Source organism: Macaca mulatta, chromosome 6, assembly GCF_049350105.2.
Source record: "Macaca mulatta isolate MMU2019108-1 chromosome 6, T2T-MMU8v2.0, whole genome shotgun sequence".
Taxonomy (NCBI): domain Eukaryota; kingdom Metazoa; phylum Chordata; class Mammalia; order Primates; family Cercopithecidae; genus Macaca; species Macaca mulatta.
Window position 1 is genome coordinate 84,970,406 of NC_133411.1, and position 25,433 is coordinate 84,995,838.

Below are 25,433 nucleotides of genomic sequence, written 5' to 3' on the forward strand. Positions count from 1 at the left end.
TATGAAATACCTGAGCTATCTCTTCAAGACTCCACCAAATAATTCTACAAAGTATGCTATATATGTAGGTGTATATATATACATATATGTGTGTGCATACGTATATACATATACGTATATACATAGGTGTATATATGTATATACATATATACACACACACACTAACTAAATATATGAGGACATTGTAAGACTGCAAAAGACCACTTTCAGTGCCAAATGACAAGCATTTGGGCACAGCGTGGACCTAAAAATTGAACATTTACACGAGGCTGTGTTTTTCTTTTGTAGGGCTAGGAGTTACTCAAGAGTTGTTCAGAGTTTAACAGATACTCTATTTAACAGATACGGAGTTTAACAGATACTCTTGCATTATCTACAGCAGCAGTTCCCAACCTTTTTGCCACCAGGGACCTGTTTCCTGGAAGACAGTTTTTCTATAGGCAGTGTGGGTGGGGAAAGATGGTTTCAGGATGAAACTGTTCCACCTTAGATCATCAGGCATTAGATTCTCATAAGGAGCATGCAAGTTAGGTTCCTCGCACGCACAGTTCACAATAGGGTGTGTGCTCCTATGAGGATCTAATGCTGCTGCTGAGCTGACAGGAGGCGGGGCTCAGGCCATAGTGCTCGCTCACCCGGTCCTGCTGCGCAGCCTGGGTCCCAAAAAGGCTTGGGGACCCAAGACCTACAGTGTGAAATAACACCACATTGCTTCCTCTTATCTAGTGGGGAAGAGAAAACAGGCAGGAACTCAATTTCCTGGAACGGGACATACAAGGAAAAAACTCATTCTACAAGATCCGTGAACAGAATTGTCTACCATGGTGGGTGCAAGCACTATAGTGACAGCCTTAAGCCCAGTCCACGAGGAGAAAAACTTGTTGGCACAGACTAAAGAGTAGTGACATATGTGGCATTTCAGCTAAACCGAAAGGATGACTTAAATGTAAAGGTCCAATTTTAAGATAGAAAAAAATACTGGTTGGCTTAGGTGGTTAGCTTTTAAGTTTGCAACTAACTATAGCTTAACTAAAAATAACCACCCCAAGTGAATGGCAGAGAAACAAGCGTGACTACAGCTGCCCCACTTAGAAGAGTTGGTCAGGGAAGTTGAGGCCAACACACTCAACCACTGAAACAGCAGGGAAGGGCATGTTGGAGGTATCTCTGCAGAGGGGGTCTCTCAGCAGAGGGACCTGTAAGTTTCACCGGTTAGGGCGGAGGGGGAGTGAGCAGAGCTCCTCCACAGCTACAACCAGCCGTGGCTGCTTTTATCTTTTTTCCCCCTGTGTAAGAATCTGACTTAACATTTTGAAGAAAGCACTCATCGTTGAAATAAACACTTTGGAAGCCACTGCCCTGGACCCAATTAATTCTGGGGGAAAAATAAATCACAAGTTTTAAAATTCTAACTTTTATGTCCATTTAAAAATTGATTCAAGATTATCTTGATGATGGCTACCATGGGAGTAAGTTTGTGCAGAGATTAAGAAGTTTTAGAATTCTGTAATGTTTGAATTTTGTGTAATAGAAACGAACACTTTACTCATCAAAAGGGCCTGAGATCATTTACTTCAAACTACGTGTCTTTCCTATATTTTATAGGAAACAAATTATAACTAAATCCAATAGAAGCAAATATCCAAAATAGAAGCAAATTTCTCTTTTAATGCCAGCTTTTCTCCCAGTTGCCAAAGAGGAGGAGAGTATGCTCACAATGAGAACTATGAAGCATTATTTCCATAATGTCTGTTCTAACTTACAGGAGGGAAGTTTTGTCTTCAGACTGAAGAGGTCCACTAACAGTGGGCGTGAAGACAGTAGTCCGTGGGGAGTATTTCACATTTCCCTTTAGCTGTTAAGGACGTGGGGAGGGTGCCCTCTGTACACCAGGCCCAGCCCTCCGGCAGCAGGGTAAAGGCTCAGCTTGGCCCCAGGAGGAAAGGCTGAGTTGGGATCTCCTTCCGTGCCCTCTAACCCTTCCCTGTGACCCATGGCACACATGTGAGAGCCAGTTGGTCAGGGTTAAAAGTACAGTCTGGCCAGAGGGCCCGGCCCAGCTAACTGGCCCACATAGCAACTGAACCCTGACCCTGGCCTCACCATCTCCATTCTCGAACCAAATGTGTTAATTGGCTGCAGATTCTTGAACTATGTCTCAGATGCATTTCCCAACTAACAACAACAACAAAGTGATGGGACATAATTTTGTCTAGTAAGGGAAAACGGTTTTAACTAAACCACTGCTGACCAGCAAATTCAACAACAATCAGTGGTAAACAACCACCTACAATTGAAGTCCTTTTCGCCACAGATTCTTCTGTGCTAAAGGGTTGCAGATGCCTTGCTGAAACCTTCAGAAAACGCTGTCCTCAGGGGCAATTCTGCTAATGCATGCTTTCATTCCTGAGCTTTCGCTTGCGTGAAGTGAAGGCTACTCATGCTAACGCAGGGTGATGCGTCCTCTCTCCAGACCTGTTCTTGCTGTGCGTCACCAAACACCTCACCACCTCAGTCTCTCTGTGTGACTCAGAACTGCTGGCTGTCAGGGCAGGAAGGACCTCAGAGAGACTCTGGCCCAAAGTCATCATTTCATAAAGGAATCCAGAGACATAAAGTGACAAAAGGTCTTGGTGGCAGAGCTAGGGACTGCAAAACAGACACTGCCTCCTAATCCTGTGTTCTTCCCAGTGGATTATAGAACAGACTGCTCAGCTGTGCCTCAGGGACCACGTGGCAAGGAGGAGGCTGCGGGCAACCCCCATTCCAGGGCAGCAGCTCTTAACCTGTTTCCTATATTAGGGTTAAACACAAGATTTCATTTGAAAGAAAGGGCTCTGCTGTAAATAAACAAACATCTTGAAAACCAACACACAGAGGGCCAGGCGCGGTGGCTCAAGCCTGTAATCCCATCACAGGGAGGCCGAGGCGGGCGGATCATGAGGTCAGGAGATCGAGACCATCCTGGCTAACATGGTGAAACCGCATCTCTACTAAGAATACAAAAAAGTTAGCCGGCGTGGTGGCACACGCCTGTAGTCCCAGCTACTCGGGAGGCTGAGGCAGGAGAATCGCTTGAACCTGGAAGGCAGAGGTTGCAGTGAGCCAAGACTGCCACTGCACTACAGCCTGGGTGACAGAGCAAGACTCCATCTCAAAAAAAGAAAACCACCACATGGCAAAACTAACTCCACAAAATGTTAAAGGAGAGAAATAACTAAAAACGGAGGTTTTATTTTAATGAGTGCGTCTTTTTAAAAAGGAACAAGCAAAGAAAACAGCACTAAAACAAAATGTTATAGCTTAGAGTTCTCTCCTTCATTTTCCCCTGACCAGGAAAATAACACACACACTACAAAAGACAAACAGAAGAAAAACAAAGGGAAGATAGTGTAATTTAGTTTCTACGTCTCTGGAAAAGTCTTTATCCTGCACAGACTGAACAATTTCAAGAAGGAGAGTTGCAGATGACATTTAATCTTCTAATTTAAATTTGTAAAACTTTCTCTTTGGAGACAGGGTCTTGCGCTGTCGCCCACGCTGGAGCGCAGTGGCCTGGTGCAATCTTACAGGCGTGAGCCACTGTGCCCAGCCAAAATATGTAAGATAAATCTTTACTCGAAAAAGAATGAAAGAAATTAGTCTTCATAAATTACCCATGAAAAAGTAAATAAATACGTAAAGGTAAGTCTCCCAATTTTGCTTTTTGCTCTTCTGTCTGCCGAGCACCTTTAACACCTTTAACCTTGAACAGCCTTCAATTCTTCCCATTCCTAAAAGCACAAGTCCTCCGCACAGGTGCTGACAAGCCACAAGCTGTGTCTCTTTAAGGGCAGTGGAGGGAGGGAAACTGGTTTGCCACTCTGTGGTAGGCATCTGAACAGGATGCAATTTGCAGGAGAAGAGAGGGCCCCGGGGACACTGGAAATTCAACAAGTCACCAAGAACTATGCTCACTGTGGTTTGACATTCCACAAATAACCTTTTCTTTGACTTTTCAATTCTTTGTCATGAGCCAGATGAGTTTAAAATCTTACTTCTGACAATCTTTTTTTGTTTGTTTGTTTCTTCACTTTTATTTTAGGTTCAGGGGTACATAGGCAGGTTTGTTGTATGGATACCGTCTTCTTAACTTTTTAAAGTGAAATAGCTTCCAGTGACATTGAACCAAGCAACCTTTTAGCATTTTATAGATCATTTAAAGCCAGCAAACTTGATCATTGGCAATGCAATAGTCCTTTACAGGAAGTACCCACAAGCTAAGTGCAGTTCTTTAGAGATTTTGTTAATATGTTCAGTCATATTAATATGTTCAACATATTGTTAATATGTTCTGTCTATGCCAAGTGTCCTCTCAGCGCCATCCTCTGAAAAGATCAAATGTTTTCTAAAAGGACAACCCCTCTTACTTCCTCTATCCCACTCATTCCTCAATTTCCACAGGCAACAGTATCATACAATGCAAATGAGAGACACAGGCCTTCCAGGCATAGGGAAGTCAAAACATTTTAAGAAGTCACAGGATAAGGTAACAAAGGACTGATTGTCTTGATGCTCTAACAGTATATGAATATTAACATGAGTTGTTTCATAAACTTGAAACACTGCAAGAGGCCATCCTGGTCAGCCTCCAAGCAGACTTACTTAAGTGACCTAATTTTTATGTTCTACTTCTGAGGATCTCCAGGACAGAAATTCCACAATCTCCCATTGGTATCTTGACTTGTGGTTTAATTTCCTTCAGAGTCAAAGGGGGCTGTTTCTCTCAACTTTTTTTTTAAGTTAAATAAGAGCTCAACTCATATAAAAGGTGTCATTTAAACGCTGAAACTGGCAACTGGAACACCACAGAAGTGAACAACCAAGAACTATCTGCCGTACACGGGTCCATTCGCCTGGCTCACTACGGACAGTCATACTGCACTCTCCCCAAGCTGACTCCCACCAAGACTCAAGCTCACAGCCTTCAGAAATGACTCCACAGCTCCTAAAAGGACAGTAGCTTACAGACAATGAAGAAATACTTCTTAGTCACTGGGGAAAATCTTTCCCAGGCCTTCCACACGTTCTAAATGAGAACAAGACAATTTTGTTTTTCTGATGTCCTTTTTTTTTTGGACTCCCCTAAGCAATATCATATTCAGTTTTCTTAAATTTTTTTAAAAGTGAACTTTCCACTGAGCTACACTCCTTGAAACAAGTCTTCCAGATATTTCTGCCCTTGGCCTCCTGGAATTTTTCAATGAAACTCCAAAGAGATGTTTACCTGACCCCAAATGTTATCCTAATGAAAACTATGTTTTTAATTCTTTGAACTCTTCTCTTTCTCTTTCCTTGTCATGCCCTCTGGGAAAGAGAGACAAGTACAGATGTTGGCTTGACCTCAACTGGCAAACACCAGGATAACTGAGTTTTAATCATTTCTTAGGAAGTTGGACAGAATCACAAAGGTATTAATTATGCTCCCTCTTCTGGCATAGCCCTCTGTACTTCACTTGCTTAGAGGATCAATGTAAAGATAGGAAATTCAGCACATTATCTTTTTGACAAAAACAAGATGCTCATCACAGGAAGAATAAAAGGAGTATTACGGGATTTTCAAAAGCCATGAGGGAGCTGAAAGAACTATAACCTCAGGGGCAGGGAAAAGGAGGAGTAAGAACCATTTTTTGCCAATTAAAGGATCTAAATGAGGCTGGGTCCAGGCTCTCTCTCTCGCAGGGGGGTTTTAGGGAGTTTTGGAATTGGGAAACTACAATCAGGGTTTAGTTGATAATTTCCTTCTCTTGCAAGAGGGAAGGTTCTGGTACAGAGGTTTTGGCAATTTCATTTCAAATAGCCACATTTACCCCTGTTTAGGAAGGGCTTAGGCTGTTTCTCTCTTGCATATGGGCACGCGTGCGCGGGCATGCATGCGCACACACACACGCGCACACACACGCGCGCACACACACACACAGAGCCAGGTCATATGCATTTCAAGGGCTTCTTATCTCAAGATAGCCTCTGCCTAGAAACATGTACTTTACCAAGAAATCAATGGGTGAAACAAATGACTTTACTTTGCTGTCAGTTTTCTCTGGGAAATGTCTTCCAGGAATCATCTATGTACAAGGATTTTGACACCACTACACTCTACTCCATCTCTAACTCTAGGTTCTCAGTAGAATGCTTGTTCCCAGCTACCTGTCCTGTAACAAAGTACAATAGCCGCATGATCTATCAACAACATAGGAGAGCAATGTGAGGGCTCAAGAGACGCCAGCCGAGTCTTGCTCCCTGCACCTAGAAGTTACAATCCAGTGGCAGAGAGAGCATCCATTCACCAAGAGCTGTGGCTGAGGCAGGCCCTTCTGGGGAGGTACATTCGGTCTAACAGGGATTATTAACTTGAACCCAGTACGAAGGGGTAGTTTATTTCCCCCACCTTTTAGAATCTGACTCTGCAAAAGAAATAGATAAAAATTGTCCTTAAAGCAAAAAACCCTCACATGACCTATAATAAGGTGACCCAAGTTTAGAGAGTTTGCTATTGTTAAAGTCTGGCCATTTCTCTATACTGGGAGTGGAGAGGGAGGGGGAGCAGGAGAGGGAGGAGGAGGAAGATTTTCTGTTACTGTGAAGATTCTCAGTGCTCTCAAGGTTTTAGTCCTCCTCCTCATCATCATCAACATGTATTAACCAAGCCCTGGCTATATGCTAGGCTATTAGGTGTGCTAGGCACTTAATAGCATTTGTCTTCATGGAAAATTCACAACAATTTTATGAGATAGGCTATTAACCCCATTTTACAGATGGGGAGACTGGGTTGGGGTTGGGGTTGGGGTTGGGGATGGGATGCATAAAGGAGCCTGCCCAAGGTCCTGCCATAACAAGCAACACAAGCCTTTCTTGTATTACCTCCCTGTGGCCTAAAAGGTCATGGAACATCAGAGCGTAATGTGGAAGAAGTAATAAGGTCATTTTTTAAACACAAGGTTCACCTCTCTAAAGGGCTTGAGGATGAGGAACAGCACCAACCCTGGAGTTCAAATTCTTGGGTTTAAGTAGCAGCTTCATCCTGCGCCATTTGGAAATTAACAAACTAATCATGAGACACTGCTTAGCAGAGCCCAGTTCCCATGGGTGGTAACTGTCCACTCTCCTCTCTCTTCCCTCGGGCAGGTTACTCAAACCTCAAAGAACTTTTTTCCTCATCTCAAACACAGGAGTCAACAACATGCACCTCACCAAGCAGCCGTGAGGATTATGTGAGATGATTTCAGAGTGGTCAAACAGGACACACGTACTGACTACTGCCATTCTTTCATGCTATCCCATTTGATTTTCATGTTGTCTCATTTGCGGAGGAATGCTATTCCATCTGGCTTTCCAGAAGACTGGGTAGAAGATAGGAACAGTCATGTCCTCATTTCATAACTGCAGTAAGTGAAGCCCAGGCACACTGAGTCATCACACAGCTGGTATACCACAGGCTCCCTATCCTCGGCTTCCTCTGCCCTTTGTCTCAGGCACACAAAACCTCAACACTCTCAGGCAACAGAGTCTGTAACGAAGACCACCACTTGGCATGGTTTCACTGTCCTGACAGTGATTCTACGCAAGGCTGGCACACACTCCTGCTCCACCCACTCAGGTAGGAGCTTCCACATTCAAATAAAACAACAGCAAAAACTCCCAGGTTTTTAAAGGGGGAAAAATAAAGTCAATCCCTGAATTCTGCCCCACTATTCAACCTTGGCTCCCTTGTTTATTAATATAGTATAAGTTATATTTTCTAGCAATTATTGGAAAAGTTCTAGAAAGGAGCATTTCCACACAACAAAAACTAGAATATTCTTTTTATATATACCAACACTTGGAATAGTCTTTGTAATTCTTTTTGCTGCCTAATGAATACTTATTGGATTTTTAAACTCAGTAAGGTACTTCTTTATTTGAGGTGTGGAGAAATTCAGGAGCTGCTGCTTCAGTAACATGCAACTGTTAAATTATTACAACTACTTCTACTCTTTCCACTTTTTCCCTTCATTATGAGTAATAAAATGAAGGTATTTCTTACAGTCAGTCATCTAAAGTCCTTACCATATGAATTGTAAAAAAACAGATACCAAACAAGGCAAGTCTAAATACCTTGAACGTTGCTAGCAATATTAAGTTAAAATGTCTGCTGCAAAGCCAATTAAAGTTGGTCCCAAAGACTCACATTTTCCACAGTCTGCTGGCATGGTTGATGCTTGTTGGCAAACATGCCGAATAGAGTCTTCTTACTAAATAGGTCAAATGATGACAATGGTAGACACTGCAAGCTAACTATTATGGAAGAATTTCACCACTTTAAAGGGTCTGCAGGCCAAGAAGAAATGATGCAGCAGAAAAAGACCACCAGAAAATGCTGACATTTCTGATCCCTGCTTTTGACTCTGCATCCCACACCTCCTGGACAAAGTGGGAGACTTAGGCTTGAATCCTAAATACTCTATGCCCACATGTAAGCCATTATGGGTAACTGTGCTTGAAATTTAATTCCACATCTGCTCTTCTGCAGCCTTTGGAAATCTTATGCATTTCTCTGACAATTGTTTGCAAAGGCCATAATCACAGGCATCTGTAACTGGATCCCCAGCTACAGGACAAAACACCACATAATCCTAAGAGGCTTTCAGTCAAAGCTTACTTGGTTTCTTGTGTCTTTTGCTGTCTTTAAAATTGCACTAAATTGCACTTCAATTTACAGAGAGCGCCGATTAGCATTGGTCTGAAGGTGGCCCAAGCCCCCTGTATCGTCCCCACCACACAGCCAGCACAAATCCTTATCATCTCCCTTCTGGCTGTGGCCTCCCTGGCCCACCTTCAGAAAGAAGCCTTATGGCTCTGGAGGACGCAATCTCAACTAAGGGCAAGTGAGGTCCCAGGGCCAGTTCATGTTCTCTGCCCCTCCCTCCGGTGGTTCCAGAATCGCAGGAGACATGAGGATGCACCCTGGTTCCAAGTGGCCAAGAAAATAGATGCACTGGTACTTTTCAAATTCTTTCACTTGGGTCACTCAGAAGCTGGATCTATCTTTTCTAATTCTAGCTGACCAATAGTCTGACGTGAGACCTTAAGCAACAAAACTAACTTCCTGTGTCTGTTCCATATTGTTTTTTAATTTGTTTAAGAGATAGCATCTTGCTCTGTGGCCTAGGCTGGAGTGCAATGGTGCAATCATAGCTCACTGCTGCCTGGAACTCCTGGGCTCAAGTGATCTTCCTGCCTCAGCCTCCCGAGTGGTCAGGAATACAGGTGCCCGCCACTGCACCCAGCTTGTATTTTTAAAAATTTAACAGCAACCATTTCTTTAAAAAAATTCCTGAACTGTTCTTTCATTCTGTAAACACTCGCAAGAGTCAAATGGAAAAAGTTCTTGTACCAACAAGGCCACATACTGATTTAGTAACCTTGGGCAAATAACACTCCCATCTGGGTACCTTAGTTTTCTAATCTAATGTCTAGCCATCTCCTATATTTTCTAATGAGAAACAAAGGTAACAATGTACACAGAAGTGTTCTTCAAAGGATGAAGCTCTGTAAAAAGCTAAGATATCATTACTGCTGTTATCCTCTTCAAAAGCTCCATGCTGATGTTTAAGAGCTCTGGGGCCAGCCAGGCAGGGTTGATAAAAGTTATTTAACCTCTCTAGCCTCAATTTTCTCATCTGTAAAGTGGAGATAAAATAATGGTCCCTGACACTGTTAGTGTGAGGAATAAATAAGTAACTGCAGAGAGAGCACTTAAAATGGTGCCTGACTCAACAAATGGCACCTAATGTTAGTTACTCTCCTTATTCATAGTGAATCCTGTGTTGTTTTATCAGCCGCCTTTCAGAATAACTTACTGTTTACAAGTCATTCTGTTTTAGTGTGCTAAGAAAAGGGGGGTTACTAATACGTATTGTTACATATCTCATTTAATCCTGCCAACCATCATGTGTGGCAGATTTTATTATCCCCTTTTTACATGAAGTTCAGAAAGGTCAAGTGGCTGTCAGGTGGCAGCCAGGATTCAAAGACAGGCCTGGATGACCCAGACTGTGCTTTCTATTGCATCCAGTTGCCATTTAGATACAAAGTGGGAGAATAACAAAGGCATTTCTTAAAACAATTAGAAGTCGGCCAGGCGCGGTGGCTCATGCCTATAATCCCAACACTTTGGGAGGCTGAGGCGGGTGGATCATAAGGTCAGGAGATCAAGACCATCCTGGCTAACATGGTGAAACCCCATCTCTACTCAAAAACAAATCAGCTGGACATGGTGGCACGCGTCTGTAATCCCAGCTACTCGGGAGGCTGAGGCAGAAGAATTGTTTGAAACCAGGAGGCAGAGGTTGCAATGAGCCGAGATCACACCACTGCACTCCAGCCTAGCGACAGAGCTAACTCCATCTCAAAAAAAAAAAGATAAATAAATAAAAAATAAAAATAAAAATTAGAAGTTATCTAATTTATATGGGAAGTGCAAAAAACAGCATTAGATTTGGACTTAAGCTGTGAAGACTGTTCAAATGGTGCCTACTCTTGCCCTCCTTTCCCTGTCCCTCCTCAACCTGCACCCACATGAATAGGTGAGCAGAGACTTCTGCTGCAGGGCCAGCCTTATGCACTTCTCTACAGCACTCGCCACCCAGCAGCATACGTGCTGGTTCATGTCTGCCTCCTCCAGCAGACCATGGGTTAGTTCCTTGAGGATGGTCACTATGTCTGGTTCACCTCATATGCCCAAGGCCTCCCCTAATGCCCAGCCCAGAACAGGACACAACACAGTTAACTGAATAAATACATGGATGGTGGCTATCCAGATACTCCCTGATGTACCAAGGACTGGTTCATTTGACAATTATTGTAAGTTAAAAGGGGCCCAAAATTAAACCTAACCCCTGCAGGTTGTCATCTCAGAATATGACCTGTGTCACATGTAAGACCACCTCTTGTAAATGGCATTTCATTAGTCTATGTAATTAGACATACATATAACTAAAATATATTTATATCATTATGAAACTTGCCTGCTACGAAATGCTCTTGCATCATTATACAAACACCCGCACTTTCACACACAGGGCTCTACTAGAGCTAGTTCGTTATGATAGCTCTTTTCTATCCCTTTTGGTCCAGGAAGACCTAGCCAGGAACAACAACAACAACAACAAAAATGGGCAACAGTGTTAGAGGTATGCTGTAATGAAAAGCTACCTTTAGGTCATTATCTTTCCGCCTTGACAAGTATCTGGCAAGAGAGCAGATACAAACATAAGCAAAAGGAAATCAAGGTCTTTATACTATACCTAGAACTTTAAAGTCACTTTATCTTACCTCTTGATTTTTTCTAACTATACTGAAGTCATTTTTCCTTCTGCTTTCACATCTTTTTTTAACAACTAATAAATACTATAAAGTTTCTATCAAAGATAGTGTGGTGGGATGTTATTCAATTTTTTTTTTTTTCCAGTTTAGAACTGGGTCTTCCTCCTGAGAAGAATCACAGAGGCATACAATTCTCTCTTAAAATTTAAGTGTAAAATTGTTGGACAATTTATTTTTTGAAACATCTATGATGCTTACTCTTGGATTTAATACAAGTCAATGTACTCTTGTTACAAAGGGCCTTTTACCCAGAATACATTTATATTTCACTAAATAGTCATACAAAACCTAGAAATAGTTATATCACCCATGCTGGAACATTTAATATTACCAAAATAAAGTCATAATACCTCTCTAGAAGATGTCCTCTAAATGGATAATGCAGATCATGCCTTTTGTTACCACTGGCTTATAGCTAAGAATGTTTTCTAGTCTCTCAAAGGCCTCCTATTCTATTTAGGGATCTTTGACCCTTTATACCTGGGGGTTTGTGACATTTCTGAGAAAATCAGACTGTTTCCCACTAAAAATTAGCCAAATATTTCTCAGCCAAATATTTCTTTTTTTTTTTTTTGCCATAAAAAAATTAGCCAAATATTTAACCTAGTGACACACTGAATGCACTAATTTGTAGTGGAAGAGGGAAATCTGACTTCCTATTTTTGTAAAATCTCCTCAGGCTTAGTCCCTATCTATACAGAAAGAAACTCCCAGAAAGTCAAACGCTCATGACTTGGTGTGTACATGTAAAGTTTACAGAAAAAAATGAAGACAAGGGCTAACCCCCTAATGACCAATGTTTGTTCCCATGACCAAAGAATAAATGAAATTCAAAGAACGGGGGAAGAAGTTGACCTCAAGTGCCCTGCAACATTTTTCCCTTTGCAGCTTTTGAAACTGTTTAGTTTCTTTATCTTTATTAGGACATTTTCCTCATCAAATTAATGAGTCACTAAACAAAAGGCTCACTAAAATGTTTACCTCTGAGAATAAACTATCTGGTAAGACTCTAGCAGAAAAGACAAGTCATAATTTGCCATTACTTTTCAATGAAATCATCTGGGAAAAGCAAGGCAGAAAGTGGGGGTAGGAAGAGAGGATAACAACATAAAATTCAAAGCAAATCCCGAGACCAACTCCAAGAAAATGTTTGTGATCCTTTGTGTCCTGTAATCCTTGACATTGTCCTCTACCCTCCTGCCTTTATGGAACACTTTCTTTCTGACAATTATTAAATAAGACATTCTTGTGGAATACTTGGCTTTGTTAAAACCAACTCTTGCACAAGGGTAAAGAGGAGAGGAGAAGCCAGGAGACCCTGTGCCGTGGGGGCCGCAGAAACAGAAAGGAAGCTTACTAGTTGAGGCAGCAAGAGCAAACACAAGGCACATTTAGAACATGGATAAGAAAAAAAAATAAAGGGCAACACATATAATCACCAGGTTTTCTTATAGTTCTTTCTGGGCACACACAACTGACATGAACATGTGGTTGGCAGGTCTGAGAACTGAGTCCTAGAGACTGAGAGCTGGCAGAAGGGCTGGGAAGGGGGCACTATATCTGCTCCATCTGGAGAGTGTCTGATCGCCATGGTTCCCTTCAACTCATTTTCATTTGATGGTCTTTTCACAGTGCTCAAGAGCACACAGTCTTCCATTAACAGGCAGTACAATAGTCTTTTAACAAGCAACACGGACCTACAGTGAGGGGTCAAAGAGAAGTCAGATGCGTGGCAACAGAATTCCAGCCAGGAAATTCTGGAAGACTCCAGAAGTACTCAAGACATGGCAAGGCATTCTCTCCCAAACGCTCAGGAAGGACAGAGAGCACCTCCCTCGAAGGAGTGCAGGATGGATGCCTCAGATTTCAGAGGAAGCCTCTGCAGATCCACAGCAAATTCTACTGAGGGAATTCTTTGCTCAAGAAGACTCTCTAAGAGTAACAAAAAGTCAGAGCTAATTTGGGTTTGTCTCCTGTGTAGTTTCTAGTTCTCAGTGTAAACTGCATAAATTCTCTACCTGGTGCGGGGAGCAGGGTGCTGTTTCCTTTTCTCTCCACCAAAGTTTCACGATTCTATACGAGACCGGCCCTTCTTGATTGAGCATCTTTTGCTTTCTTCACTTCCACTTTCATCTACATTAAGTTCTGCCTGATTACTCTTCAACTTAGTGAAAAAAATCAGATACAGACACACATACACACACACACACACACACACAGAGTCAGCTGAATTACTCCTGGCCATCCAGGTTGGTCTTTCTGAATTTTAAAAATGATTCAGAATGGGGAGTTATTGTTTCTTGGGTACAGAGTTTCAGTTTTGCAAGATAGAAGAGTTCCGGAGATGGTGGTGATGGTTGCACAACAGTGTGAAAACATTCACTACTACTGAATTGTATGTTTAAAATGTACATTTTATGTTAAGCGTATTTTATCACAATTAAAAACAAAAGCCAACAGGTGTTCCCATGCCTGGTTGTGGCAACTCTCGCAGAATCTCCGTCCCTAGCGTCTGCTTGGAAGCAGTCACTACACGGCAGTTCTGGGACACTACCGGGTGCTGACATTCGTTCACAGGGCACGAAAGGAAATGCCAGCTGCTGCCCACAGTGAGTGCTTTTCCCAGGGAGTAGGCACAGTATCTGCATCAGGGACGCCTAATTCACTTCTCATCCTCGTGGGAATCAGGAGAAAGATTTCACAGCCCTAAAGTACAACATCTAGGTTCCTGGAGTTAAGGAAAAGAAGAGCTAAAGTCAAGAATGCAAGGTCCTGAGATCCCTGGTAACATCTTTCCACCTCTTGTTTTCCGACTGAGGAAGACAAGCCTGGGGCCTTAAAGGCCCCAGCTGTCTCTCCCAGGCACCTCTCCCTTCACACTCCAAAAACAATATCATTTTCATGACAGAAAGCTCTTTTTAAAAATCCTCCATAAGATCCTCACAGACCTGGTCCCTGTCTCCAGAAGGTCACGGTTTCTGATATACCATTGTGACCACACTAGTTGAAACATATGGGTAACAGGTGAGCGTACTAAATCAATATTTGAATAAGCAATGACGTACTTATAATACATCTGGTAGTGGTCAAGGACACACACTCTCTGGGAGAAGAGGCAACCTGAGAAGTAACCAGACCAGAGACTGGAAGGACCAAGTGTGTGTGGAAGAACCTGAGAGCTCCATACACAGCCTAGAGGAGCAAGGCTGGACCAATTGTCTATGAAGGCCTCACTCACAAACCAGAGGGCATGGTTGTCCCCAGTCCTTCCCTACTCTGAAACCTATCCACAAGCTGACCCAGGGCACCCTGCTTGATGAGGCAAGAAGGAGCGGGGATGGAGAGGATATCTCATTCCTATTCGTCTTCAAGGTAACACACACACAAAAATAGCAAACTCTTGTGTGGTGCTTATTATGAACCACTCTTCCAGTAACTCGTAGACAGGAACTCATTTAAGCCTCACAAGCCCAGGTACTGTTTTATCCACTGACAGAGAAAGCAAGATAGAAAAAGGTTAAGGAGCTTGCCCAAGGTTTCAGAGCTAGTTAAGTATGGGGACCAGACAGTTATCCTGGCTCTTAGACTTTATGCAATTCTGCTTCTCTGAAACAATGGCTATTTTTGTAACACTAGACAAGAAGAGAGGCTTAAAGACATTCGGCCCTATGTAGCATGTTAACTCTGCTCCCCTATTTTTAGCGGGAGAGGCAGCATGGCTTTGTATAGACATCCTCCGACTCAACTTGGGCAGGATGTCAGCTAACTGTGTGGCCTTGGACACATTAATTAACTATGAGCTATTCACTGCATCTGTAATATATGCTGTCTAATGTATCTGTAAGGGTTAAATCAAGTTCCTAGCACACACATAATAGATAGAAGCTATTATTCACCCAGGTGAAAGCTCCAAAAACAAGCAGCTGACACACAGCCACCATCTAACAAATTAATCAAAATCCTGTAATAAAGTAATAGTGGCTATAAGCTTAAACTGGCACGCAGCAGTCAGTTCATAGCCAGAGCCCTACAAATCATGAACAGTTCCTTCACCACACTGTTTGGGTAGGGATTCTATAATTTTTCCTAAGTGTTCCCCTGGGATAAGAACCAAGACACAAGAAAGAGAGAAGGGACAATCTTACAAGTTAGTAGAATGTTTTACTTAAAAACACAGTGCAAAAGTTGAAGACAAAAAAACTTGACATTTTATAATAGTCTTTGTTTGATTCTAGAAAGCCAAACAGTCCCTAATTACTAAATCACATATAGAACGGACATAGCCGCCCACGACCAAAGAAAGAATATAAATTGCATGTCACATCTCAACTTCAGAGAGAAACCATCTGATGTGGCTAGCTTTCTGAGTGGGTGCTAGCATTGTGTTCTTTCCTTGCCCTTAGAGGAGAGTCTGGGGACCAGCCTGGCTGGCCTAGCTGTCTCTCAGGGACCAGATAGCAAACTTTGTACCCAGCATGTTTCGAACTCACACTCAAGAATGTAAAAATAATCAGCAATGCCATCTAAACATGCACTGATGAACAGTTTTCAGAACTGCTTCAAACCAGAAACTAAGGTAAAATAACAAGTTAGACAAGCCATATGCAGACATCCCGCCTCCAGTCAGGACGCAGGGATTCTCCTTCCTGGAGACAGACTATATTTTTACAACAGGCTTTTCTATTTTCCTTACAGATTGCTTCAACTATAACAGCACAAACCAAACATCTGAAATAATGAGTCACCTACTGGCTTGAATCCGAAGCACCAGGTCAAATGCAGTTTAAGCCACGTCAGTGCTTAAAGGCAACCCTCACGTGGTGAGTGGACAGATTTCTGCCACCAGAAATCTATAAGCCCTTTCCACCTAGCTGAACAATGTCTCAGTGTGGAAGGCAAGACAAGCGTTTCTAGTGTTCAGGACCATACTAGGAGAATCTTCTTTCTTCCTTTTTTTTTACACAGGGTCCCACTCTGTCACCCAAGGTAAGTGCAGCAGCATGACCACTGCTTACTGCAGCCTTGAACTCCTGGGGTCAAGCAATTCTCCTGCCTCAGCCTCCCGAACAGCTGGGACTACAGGCTTAAGCCATCACACCTGGTTAATTTTTTTTTTTTTTTTTAACTTTTTTGTAAAGACAAGGTCTCACTATGTTGACCTGGCTGGTCTTGAACTCCTGGCCTCAAGCAATCCTCCTGCCTTCGCCTCCCAAAGTGCTGATATTACAGGAGTGAGCCACTGTAGCACCCAGCTGTTCCTTCTTTAATATGCCTCTCTTTGGAGGTGATTCCCGATGAGGAAAAAACAAAAAAGAAACTCAAAAACTTACAGCATTTTTTCCTATAAGCATTCTGGTAAAGGGGAGTCCAAGAGAAAGGAGGTTTAAATGAATAATAATGATATTAAGTAACATTACAAATATTGTTTGTGGATTTAAGTTTGTTCTTTATTCTACAAAATATGAAAGTCAAAACATTCTTTCATCGGTTAAAAAAAAAAAGCAGCCCTCTCTGCAGCTGTTCTAGACTGAACTGAAGATGACAAAGCTTATAATAAATTAGAAGCAACCCTCATGACATCTAAATTATACATTGATTTTCCTCCTTCACAATATCATTATAATGTCTACAATTAAAGCCAGACAAATATTGGAAATTGAATTGAAAAGATATATAGTTACAAGATTACTTCTCAAGAAAGATGCAAGGAGAAAGGGTCCTCATCCCAAAAGACTGGACTTGCAGGAAACACAAGCTCACATCATCCTACAGAAGGTAAGCAGCTGCCTAGAGGATGACCTCTCTGATAAAAGAGTAAAGCATGCAGGCATGAACGAATCAACGAACATTTGAATGAAACAGCCCTGGGATCACAAAGTTCCAAGAATATTTTTCACGAGTCTCACAGTGCCCAGTTTTCCTTTAACATAAGTCTGTCTTAGCTTTTCTAAGACATACCTGATGTGATAAAGAGAAACCTAGTAAAAATGATTGACCTTCCTTGGCAATCTTTGTGACTCCTACCTATTCATTCCAACTCTGCTTAGGGATAAAAGTGTCATGTGCCTGTCTGAAATTGTCTCCTACAGCCATGTCTGAATTATCTAAAAGTCAGGACACCTCCCCGCCACGGTCCCAGAACCCAGCTAGGAACCCAGAAAAGGCATCTACCAAGGAAATGCTGCCCAAAGCCCAGTGAGCCACATTCTGATGCTGGTAGGTTGTCAAGTATAAGCAAAAATCCAGAAAATACAAATTCTTCCTTTGATAATAATATTGACAGTTTCTTCTGCTTCTAAATTTTTGCCTTCTTCCCATTAAACCACAAAAATTAAATGACTCTAGGTTGCCCACACTGCACAGTCTATAGTCATATGAAACTAAAATTTAAACTCATAAAAAGAAATTCAATTACTATTGACTAAACCGCAAAGTAATATTTAACACACCAAACAATAATTTTGTAAGCAGAGCAAACTGCCAAACCTGGTTCTCAGCCATTGTTTCCATATCACAGTCACCTGTGTGACTCGGGAAAGTCACTGATGATCAGCAAGCACCATCCTCGGAGAGGAAGGTCTGGTGGGGCTGGGGTGCAGTGGAAACAGCCCAGGAGCGAGGCGCCAAGAGAGCAGCAGTCTAATCCCAGCTAGACTTTGCACTTCCTGGGTGGCCTCTGGGACACCACATCTCTTCCTTGTGTTTCCTCACAGGGAGCTCTAAAATGGGGGCATTGTATGAAAAGATAATCTAAATCTCTTCCAGTTTTCTTTCAATTTTCTCCCAACCCCATAGTTTTTTCCACTTAGGAAACTAATACAAGTTTTTCTAATTTTTTCCCAAACCCTGTTTTTTCCACTTAGGAAACTTAAAGGTCTCTTTGTGTGGAACAGAAGAAAAAATAAAGACAAATATACCAAAGTGTGTCTCAGAGCAGAGTGATTCAACATGACGTAAGAGTTTGTGTGGGAGAGTGGTGAACTGACATGGCAGATTATGGAAGACCGTGAACAAGAAGCTCGGAAAGTCAGAAAACTCTAAGACCCAATTCTTCAATTCTTCCTTCTTTGTTTTTCTTTTTAAGGTATAGAACAGAAGAAAAGTTGGGAGGAAAGAGAAAAGAAGTAACAAATAAGTCAGTAGTATTCAATGAACACTTATCAAATGTGCATGATGGTATGTTATAGGAATGAGAAAGAATTTAAGTGAACAGCAACATGGCCTCTGAACTCAAGCTATCTGTGATGGAATTCAGTGCATCATACACACTGAACTAGCATCTTCATACGCATTGGTATCACTGGGCAAGCTTGCTAGAAAATACAGACACCTGGGTTCCACACCCCTCTTCCCAAACATTATAAATCCATTTCCAGGATGCAGAGCCAGAAATGTTTTTGTTGTTCACCAAAACTTGACAACCACAAACTAAATAACAATGGAATCCAACTCTTGAATAATGCAGTTAATACAAAGACTCCTTAAGGCAACCCTGACTTAGTTATAGATAGCAAATATAGGTTAAAGCCCGGGTTCCCACTCCACGTGTCACGATAATCTGGAGAGCCACGGCAAACTCACAGGAGCATGAAGGGATATTACCATTTTTAAGAAAAGCATGGTGAAGTGTGGGAATTATACAAACTACTAGTTCAAGTTAATTCACAAAATGCATTACATTCCTTTTGATGACATCATCTCTTTGTGAAACTGGTTTTTGCAATTACTATGATAATAAACCAAGCACATTTGAACATCAATGTGGAACAGGAAACCAAGGTGGGAATGTCAAATCCAACTTGGAGGCTTGCAAAGCCAGGAGGTATCCAACAAAGAAACACAGCTCACTGGTAAATGAAGGTGGTTATTCAAGAACAAAGTAATTTTATAAAAAGAAAAGCATATTTTCTTTCAATTTATACATACTACTTTTTCAAATGGCCCTTAAGTTGTTAGAACAGAAGTACCTATTAGGTTGTTTGTATGTAACTCCTAAACAAAACTGTTAAGTCCCTACTTTGGAAAAATTAACTAGACACTTAGAGGACCAAGAACAGAGAAAGTTTGGGAACTTCTGGGTCAAGACAACTTTACAATGGGATTTTATAGCATAAAAACATAATTCACTCCAACAAAAAAGATCTTATGTTTCCTTCGGATAAAGCATTCTAGTGGCATTCCAGAATACTGCTTTTCAAAGTAGTCTCAAATGAGAACAATGATAATCACGAATATGTCTGTCCACTGATTGGTCAATAACTGCATGAATCATTTTCTTCCATGTTATATTTCAAATACCATTCCAAAGTAAAAATGTATAGATGTATTATCTTGCTTTCATAGTATTATTACACTTGTACAACGCCTTCAAATTTATTTCACAAAATTTGAACATACGGTAATTTCAGTAACAGCCTTCTTAGACAATCCAAGTCCAGTTATCCCTAGCTTTCAAGCACCAGTCACAGAAGTGCTGCGCTCACTGCACCTGCTGGTCTGCCTAAGTCCCCAGCCAGTCCTACTCATCCTCCAGCCCTTGCTTGGCTCAGCCATACTGTTTTATCACACAGCGTCATTCCCCTATCCTTCCACGTGTTATGGATAAAGTTCTATCTTCTCAATTAATGTAAATTGTACTTTGTTAGAGACAACCATGATTATTAGAGATAAAAACTTCCCAAGATTGAAAGCAAAGGGCAAACCCTACTTCTTTTTATTTATTTTTTTTTGCGGGGGGTGGCGTTGGCAGACAGAGTTTTGCTCTTGTTGCTCAGGCTAGAGTGCAGTAGCTTCATCTCGGCTCACTGCAACCTCTGCCTCCTGGGTTCAAGCAATTCTCCTGCCTCAGCCTCTCGAGTAGCTGAGATTACAGGTGTCTGCCATCACGCCGAGCTAATTTTTTGTATTTTTTTTTTTTTTCTAGTAGAGACAGGGTTTCACCATGTTGACCAGGCTGGCCTCGAACTCCTGACCTCAGGTGATCCACCCACCTTGGCCTCCCAAAGTGCTGGAATTACAGGCATAAGCCATCACTCCCAGCCCCTATTTCTACCAGGTAGAGCTTTATTAATGACAGACCATCATGCCTACACACAGATCCTGCTTGCCAGTTCAACAATTAAGTGAATAACAAATGTAAAGTCTTGCTGCCTAGCCCATAAGATCTTGTCTAGTTGTGACGTAGTACAAATAATGGCAGACAATGAGAGACAGCCTTCAGCAAGTACAACTGCTTCAACAATTCCGAATGCTTCCCATCCCTTAAAATCTGAGATTTTTCAAACTATCCCCCAAATTATTGGTAGTTTCTGAAGTTCTCTCTACATAGTGCCTGAAAAGACACATTTTTGAAATGACTGTTCAGAGTCAAATCTCTGACTACAAGAAAATGTTAAGTGATCAAGAAAATCTTGTAACTTTATGGCAACTAACCTCTCACTCAGATTAATAATGAACATGAGCTACTTCCCAGGAAAGCCGGGGAGATCAAACAACAGCTTATTCACGGTGAAAATTATTTTGAAAGACTAAAGTTGATAGCATTCCACCTACTAAGTTCCTGAATAGTTCTAAAAATTTCAGCATGAGGTTCTTCAAGATGAGCCTTCCAAGTAAAAAATTTACAAATATATTCTTGTCAAGTGAGCGAACTAGATACCAATTCTAACAAAAGCTCTGTTATTTCATGTTTTTCTCCCCACAGATGGCCACACCAAAGTTTCAAAGTAAGAGTTTATCAGTAAGCTCTTCAGTTTGGGGTTGCAGGTGATTAAAAAAAAAAAAGAAGAAATTAAAATTACAGCCTGGGTCAAAAGACAATTCCTCCACTTTCTGAGTTTCAAATATCAAATTATAAAACTTTCAGCGAGAGGCCAGGTGCAGTGACTCATGCCTGTAATCCCAGCACTTTGGGAGGCTGAGGCAGGAGAATTGCTTGAACCCAGGAGGCGGAGGCTGCGGTGAGCCGAGATCATGCCATTGCACTCCAGCCTGGGCAACAAGAGCGAAATTCTGTCTCAAAATAAATACATAAAGCTTTCAGAGAAATAAATGACAAGCAGACAATATACTTACGTCCTCAGAGAGATATTACTAACAAAATAGTATGAAGAACGTTGGTAACTAAAGTCAAAGGTTCTGGCTCAGAAAACACTTTCCACAATGGAACATAAATAGCAGATGACCAGGACAATGTTTTATTTTGGCCTGTGTCTGAACTCAAATTAGCCATTTAAAAAAAAAATTAACTGAAACTCCAAAAACACTAGAAAGTAAAAGAAAATCAGATTTAAATCTGACCAACACTTGACCCGCATGTGTGCCATTTGCTCCAACCCCACATCAGAGTGACCCTGCAGGCCCTGGGGGTACTCAAGTCCAAAAGATCAAGTAACAACAAGCAGAGAAGCCTCAGAGGAAAAACTGTGAAAACACAATCGAGTAGAACAATTCCTACCATTTGGCCTAGTGATGAAAGGAGAAATGAGGTGTCATTGAGGATGATAAATATTTGGACCCTTGACTTCTCTGTGAGGATAAAGCAACAGAACAAACACCTTTTCTTGAAGGGATGATTTGGTTTGCCTTGAGATTTACTAAGCTGAGATGATTCAGCCATGTTCACAGTTGAGAAGGCAGGTCCCAGAGCAGACAGTACCAAGAATGTACAGACACGGCCCTCTCACTGAATTCCTCTGTCCAGGGGAAGTTCCCACTAGCAATGTGAATTATTCTCAGGCTTGTACATAATTAATATTGATGGTGAAGGGCCCCGTAGCTTAGGCAGCCTCCCCGAAAAGGAGCTGTTTATTCTTTAAGAACAAACTAATAACGAGTAAATCTAATAAGACTATAAACCGACCAGGCACAGTGGCTCACGCCTGTAATCCCAGCACTTTGGGAGGCCGAGGTGGGTGGATCACGAGGTCAGGAGATCGAGACCATCCTGGTTAACACGGTGAAACCCCGTCTCTACTAAAAATACAAAGAAATTAGCCAGGCGAGGTGGCAGGCGCCTGTAGTCCCAGTTACTGGGGAGGCCGAGGCAGGAGAATGGTGTGAACCCGGGAGGCAGAGCTTGCAGTGAGCCAAGATCCTGCCACTGCACTCCAGCCTGGGCGACAGAGTGAGACTCAGTCTCAAAAAAAAAAAAAAAAAAAGACTCTAAACCATGTCTGTGTAGCAAATTTACACCACCAGTGAATTCCACAGCACTAGAAGGGAAAGAAATCATTCCAGCTCCTCACGCACAGTCTCTAGGGTGGGCTGAACACAGGATGAAATCCTCTCCGTTGGCTGCATTCTCATGAGGCCATCTGCAAACGTGCTGGAGAAAGAAGAGAAGCCAGAGGACTTGGAGGGTGGAGAGGCTGGGGGAATGCTCCTGCTCCAACTTTCAGTCTCTTCACGGGAAAGTCATTTCCCTCAGAGCCTGTGTTCATCCTGCACTGGAAACACAGCTGTGTCACCACACCCCTAGTTAAACACTGCTCCACAATCACAAATATTGCTGCTGTCAGTACGAAGGAGTCAATGGGTGTGGGGAAGTTTCCCTTAAAATAAAAAAAATTTTTAAAAGACTTCTTATAAACTGTATTTATGTGGAAAAAATACACAGATACAACTTGAGACTCCCCACTACCCCCTTCAAAAAAACTCATGAAATACGGTATTACTTTGAAAAGAAGTTCCACTGAAATTTCCAGAAAAGGCAGAGTATACTTATCTGATGTATACTCTGGAGAAAGAATAACAAATCATTGATCTGAAAGTGTACACAGGGTTAAAGGAGACGATGATGGCAATGGAGAAGGGAAAAAAGAAAAAGATAGTAAGACCCAATGATATTGACAACTTCTTTGACTTTCTGAAATTAGCTGGTTGTAAAGTAGAAAGATTTCTGTTAATGTCACAGAAACGTGAAAGATGCAATATTTGCAAAACCCAAACAACTTAAAATTCTTATCCACCAGCTTCACTAAAGGCATTTTATTAAGCTAAGGAATACGGATTGAAAGAACATATCCTTCTCAAATTCTCCATTCTTTCACCCAAACAAAAAAGTATGGCACCAGAAGAGAATGGTATAAGTTTGTCACATAGATGTGATTTAGATTTAGTCCTCATTTGTTTGTTATTTAAGAATGCCTCCCTGTAGGGGAGTGTGTCTGACTCACAGGGACCCTTCACCATCAACACCAATTCATATACAAGCCTGAGAACTTCTCCTAGGCAGAGGAACTCTGATCTGGAATTCAGTGAACACACCCAACAGGACACCTGGCGCCCAAGGCCTTGGGGGAACACCCTGCCAATGCTGCATGCAACCCAACCCAGAGGTCTACACCACTTGCCCTGGTCAGAACCAATCATGGCAGCTCTCATTTACTGAGCCTTAGGAGCCAGGCCCATGCAATTAATCCCTTCACGGCAATTATCTCATTTAAACCTTACTACCACCCACAATGAGGTAGGGTTTTGTTTGTTTTGTTTTGTTTTGTTTGAGACAGAGTCTTACTCTGTCACCAGGCTAGAGCGCAGGGGCGCAATCTCAGCTCACTGCAACCTCCCCCTCCTGGGTTCAAGCCATTCTCCTGCTTCAACCTCCCGAGTAGCTGGGACTACAGGCACACACCACCACACCCAGCTAATTTTTGTATTTTTAGCTGAGACGGGGTTTCACCATGTTGGCCAGGATGGTCTTGATCTGTTGACCTCGTGATCCGCCCGCCTCGGCCTCCCAAAGTGCTGGGATTACAGGCGTGAGCCACCGTACCCAGCCGAGGTAGGTATTATACACATTTTAGCAAGATGGAAACTGAGACTCGGCGGGGCTAAGTAACTGATTTGGATGTTACAACCTGTGCTCTTAACCACTATACTGAATTTTCTCATTTACTGATTGGCCTACAGCAAGCAAAGTCTCAATTCAGATATCTGAAAACTATTATCCCTGTATCAGTAAAAAGGGTTTAAACCTCCAAGTCAATTCTTTTTTCCTTCCAGTTGTTTTCTTCTTTCTCATAATATGCCCTCAGAGGGCTCTTAAAACAAATGGGAAGTAGCAATATGGAATAAGAGCTACAAATGAGTCCATACCCTTTACCAGAAAATTTTCTTTGGAGAAATATATCCGCAGGAATGGACCCCAAGAGAGGGGGAAAAGCAATCTGCTTAAAGATGTTTGCGGGCGTGGTGGCTCATGCCTATATTCCCAGCATGTGGGACGCTGAGATGAGAGGATGGCTTGAGCCCAAGAGTTCAAGACCAGCTTGGGAAACAAAGCAAGACCATACTCTACTAAAAAATTTTTTTCAGTTAAAAAAAATTTTTTTTAAAAAAAACCACAGATGTTTGTAGCATTATTTATGCCCACTTCAAACTGGAAAGACCTCGAATACCCTGATTTGGGGTTAGCTAAGTATACTATGACACAAAAAATGATGAAATACTAAATGAGCTATTCAAAATGAAGCAGAATGTGGGCCAGGTGCAGTGGCTCACATCTGTAATCCCAACACTTTGGCAGACTGAGGCAGGAGGACTGCTTGAAGCCAGGAGTTTGAGGCCAGCCTGGGCAACATGACAAGACCCTACCTGCCTGGGTGACATAGCAAGACCCTATCTCTAAAAAATTAATTAATTTAAAATGAGTAGAATGCAGTTAGTGCAGATACATGGAATGTAAAATTATAATAATACTAAATATTTTAAAGCAATAGTATATACCTACCAGTTAAAATAATAAAATGGTCCCACATAGATACAATATCAGAATCAAAGTCAGGCCAGGCACGGTGGCTCACACCTGTAATCCTAGCACTCTGGGAGGCCGAGGCGGGCGGATCACCTGAGGTCAGGAGTTCAACACCAGCCTGGCCAACATGGCGAAACTTCGTCTCTACCAAAAATACAAAAATTGGCTGGGTGTGGTGGCAGGCGCCTATAGTCCCAGCTACTCGGGAGGCTAAGGCAGGAGAGGTGGCTTGAACCCGGGAGACAGAGGTTGCAGTGAGCTGAGATCATGCCAC

The 25,433-nt window shown here is 42.1% G+C and overlaps 1 protein-coding gene across 6 annotated transcripts in view; it reads right to left on the reverse strand.

Moving 5' to 3' along the window:
- The window catches only part of LHFPL2 (LHFPL tetraspan subfamily member 2), a 167,709-nt gene that overhangs the window by 98,784 nt on the left and 43,492 nt on the right, over nt 1-25,433 (reverse strand). The window contains exon 1 of one of the 6 annotated variants that reach the window (XM_078004167.1): nt 17,890-18,076. The exons of the other annotated variants lie outside the window; for them this stretch is intronic. The gene's annotated coding sequence lies outside the window, so the exon portion shown is untranslated. Of the gene's footprint in view, nt 1-17,889; nt 18,077-25,433 lie in introns of those variants that run through there. 6 annotated transcript variants of the gene reach the window in all.